This window comes from Erigeron canadensis, chromosome 8 (genome assembly GCF_010389155.1).
Source record: "Erigeron canadensis isolate Cc75 chromosome 8, C_canadensis_v1, whole genome shotgun sequence".
Taxonomy (NCBI): Eukaryota; Viridiplantae; Streptophyta; class Magnoliopsida; order Asterales; family Asteraceae; genus Erigeron; species Erigeron canadensis.
In genome coordinates, this window is record NC_057768.1 from 3,099,755 (window position 1) to 3,104,185 (window position 4,431).

The window sequence follows — 4,431 nt, forward strand, 5'->3', positions numbered from 1 at the left end:
CATAAAAAAAGTGATTTTTTCGATCTTGACGGATCAATATGTTGTTAAAGACTTAAATAGTTATAATTAGTTATATACTATATTGGTTTTATGAATTTTTAATGCATCAAAATGATGTTCTTAAGTGTTTACACTGTGTTTGATCTCATTTTAAGGTTGTTCTCACTGAAAAACCACCCATACTTAATATATATATATATATATATATAGGGTTAACATGAAAACCAAAACAAGCGTGAGAACTATGAGAACTACCATTCCCTTTCCTCTTTTTCCTTTTTGTTTTTTTAAAAAAATTTTATTTTAACTTCTATTTTTTTGATTGTTTTTTAACAAAAACTATTCCAAAAAAGAATAATTTTTAAAAAAAAAATTATATGTTGAAATTGGATGGATATGGTACGAGCGTTGTTCGTATCCGTTTTAAAGAGGTTGTCACCAGACGTATATGAGAATGATATGGATTTGATAAGCATCGATCCAATAGAGGGTGATGGTTATATACGGTACAATCATAGCTCTTAATTCTAATGGCTCCGTCCTTAAAATTTGTTTTTTATAGTGGTTCTCATGTTTCTCGCCTCTGTTGTACATGATTTATATATATATATATATAATCTAGTGTGTGTTCGAAAATGAATAAGTTTTATGGTTTGCTATTATAAATAGGAGAGTAATATCCATACAATACCAATTTTTATTCATCCAAAACAATTTATATTTATATTTTATATAATTGTGTAGGTACACATAAAAATAGAATAATTGAATAGTTTACTTTTTAGGGCTAGGAATCTTAAAATGTGATCCACGCATGATTTATTAAACTTAAAGTTAATTTCAAAAATTGTGCTTGTAGTTTGTTAAAATTACACATTTCATCCATATTATTTTTGATTTTATGGTTCTAATATTTCAATTTTGAGGCCCGTCTATATTTTTGTTTCAAAAGTCAATAATTTTGATAAAAAAGTCAATACCTTTGGTTATAAAATCAACACTTTTAGACTAAAACTAGTCTTTATAAAATTATACATTGTGTAGAGAAATGTGTGAATTTTTTGTGTACAAAGTTATTGTGAAAATATCATTTGTCTTATAAATATTATCGATGATCTAATAAAAAAGGATAGGATAAATGAATAGTTTACCTTTTAGGGTTATGAATCTTATAATGTGATCCACGCATTATTTTAATAAACTTAAAGTTAATTTCAAAAATTGTCCATGTAGTTTGTTAAAATTGCGCATTTCATCCATATTTTTTTGAATTTATGGTTTTGATCATTGACTTTTGAGCTTTGTACACTTTTTTTTTTTTCCAAAAGTCAATAATTTTGATTAAAAAGTCAACACTTTTTCGAATAAAACTTTTTATTGGAATACAAATTAGTATGGGATTTACAATTGCAAATACACTTATGATTTTAAGGAACAGAGTGACATTTATAATTGCACATTTTAACAAATTTATAAAGTGAAAGCCTTTATAAGTCCCTTTTTTTATATTGTATTTGTTAGTGATCAGAGTATATAGAACGACTTAATGAGTCGGTATAGTTGTGTCGAGATTGGATATAAGTATCATGATGTAACTTTGGGTATGAATAATGTGTTATAGAGCCTTTGATGAATGACGTATATGACGTGCATATGCATGTCCACCATAGCGCGCAAGACATAGTTTTAGTTGGCCATCTCCAGCCAATGAGATTAGTGGCTCATTGGTAAGGTTTTTGATTTTGGAACGATCCAACTGGGATCGAGTCCCGGTTCCCACATTTGTATGGTTGGATTAATATGAATTTTTTGAGAGCCCTAGGTTTCATCCCAGACGTATGTATAATTTAAGAGTATGAGTAGATTAAAATGTCATTTTTTAAAAAAAGTTGGCTATCTCCAATGAAAAACACCATGTTAGTATGAATATTGACCCGCCAAATTAAGTGTCACCTTTATGAAAGTTTGACTTGGATATACTTAGGTTCAAGTCTGAAGTGTCACGGTTTCGGGCGGATTGGTAGAGGTTTTTCTCCTATCGGATATTTGAAATATGCATTTCTACTTCGAATGAGCTCTCTAGCGCGGACCCAGTTAAGACAACATACGTTAAACCTTCCGCTGTCGAATTGCGAAACGAAGTTTCCATGGCCAATATATTTAAATATTGTTTTCTTCCAAATGTTTTGACGGTTCAACAAAAGCAAAGCCAACGATTATTTAATTTTTGCTTTTTATCAACTTCATTTTGTCAACAATGATTTTTTTGCAAAATTTTCTTCAAAATAAAAAAAAATTATAAAAATTCTGAATAAATTATTAAATTTTGATATGATATGATATTTTTCTAGCAATACGAAATTTCTGTATTGGTAACTTCTTTGATATATTGTTTTATAAATTTAATATATATTTTTTGTTGTTAATATAATGTGTTTTTTAGTTTAATATGGTTGATGATGCCACCTGACAATTACGTTTCAGTATTTTGATTTAGAGACCCAATGAATTCAGTGTGTTGGGTCAATAATGCTGAATAATGTTTGAACATTTTATAAAAGTCATTGGAGATGACCTTAATAAGGTATGCAAAAGTGCAAAACAATAGGACGAAGGATACGTAGTTATGAAAAAAACATAGCCTCCTTGTATATTTGAATCTCGATTCTTTCATTGTATAAGAAGTTCTTGAATTCAGTTCAATCATGAATCCATGATTATCTCCTTCAATTCGCTGATATTAGTGCGTGGTTAATAAAAATGTCAAAATTAACTCTATTCATTGATGAACGAAATTTAAAACAGATAAAGAACAAAAGAGGCCGATAGGGTGGAAAGGAAAAAAGGATGGAGATTGGAGAGTAGTATTTATTTATGACTTCACTATAATAATTCTTTTAACAAGAATTGGCTAATAAAATTATTCAACATGTGCTATGTATGATTTTTTTTCTAATAATGGCTGAGGACTTCTTTATTAAAGATATAAATAATGGTCATTGACTTTCACAATTGTGTGTATCTATGCAAATGCAATGATAAATAAGCAATGTCATATTATTTATACAATTTAAAAGTATTATAATGAACATGACTATATGCGTGTTTATATTTTATTGAGCAACTTGAAATATATGTAAAGAAGATAGCTTATCTTATAAAATTGTACTTGCTTAATATACTTGGTCTTCCATAAGAGAATGTGATATGGCGTGTCACTTGTGCACATAGAGTTGAATGTATTGCCATGAGTTGATGACGGTACTTTTTGTTGGAAGTTATCACTCAAAACCCGTCCATCATCTTGAATATTTTTAACTATCAGCTGGTATTCAATTGGGAAACACTTCATCACGCAAACGTAAAGCCCTTACTTTTATTAATTAAAAAGATAATCAATATTAGTAAATGGTTGAAGTATACCAATTTGTATATAACTGTTACACGGTTGCTTCTGTTTAAGATAGACAAAGAACCAGTTGTTTCCTTAAATAAGCAAATGAGAGAAACATACAACTCAGAATTATATAACTAACTAATGAATCGGTGATGGGCCCAAGTATAAAAGAACAAGCACATATACAGAGGCGGTATTAGGAAAAAATTTTAAAAGGGGCAAATTTAGAAAATTTATGAAAAATAAATATAAAAAGGGGGCAAAATGTTAAAAATCTATAGAAAATATTTAAAATTTTATGAAAAATTTAAAAATACATGACAAAATTAAATTTGGAGGGGGGCATTGGACCCCCTTGCCCCCCCCCCCCCCCCTAGTACCGCCCATGCACATATATATTTGGACGGTAAAGATAAAGTTATAAAAAGAGACTTTATTAAAATGAGCATCTATGATACACCGAAACTCCAAACAGGTAGGTGTACCCGTTTTCAAAACTCCATGGAAACGTTTTCGAATACGAAACACGTATGAAACGTCTCCTTGAATTTTCCATAGATACCAAAACGTTTCTTTGAAGTTTCCATACTGTTTCTAATTAATATCAAGGTTTTAATGGGCTTTTTATATTCCCCAAACCCAAACAGGCTATCTTATATAATTATATACAATTTGATTAACATTAAATTTCTTCTATTCCAAAACCAATTATTAAACACTAAACATTCAATGCGTAATCACTAATCAAACATATATTATACAGTTATACATATACAATTACACATTATCTCTCAATTCTCAAGTCTCTCTCTATAAAAAATCGATATAATTTATATTTCTATATTTTTGTATTGCCGTACCCGTATCCAAAATTTTTAAGTTTGCCGTTCCCCGTTCCCGTACCCCTTTGACGTACCCGTTTCAGTGCTACATAGATGAGCATAACTTTTGCTACAAAGCTTCGTGTATGATCAGTCAAAACGACCGTTAGAACGATGAGTGCAATTTTTTAAATAGCCAAATGCGGTTTCGGT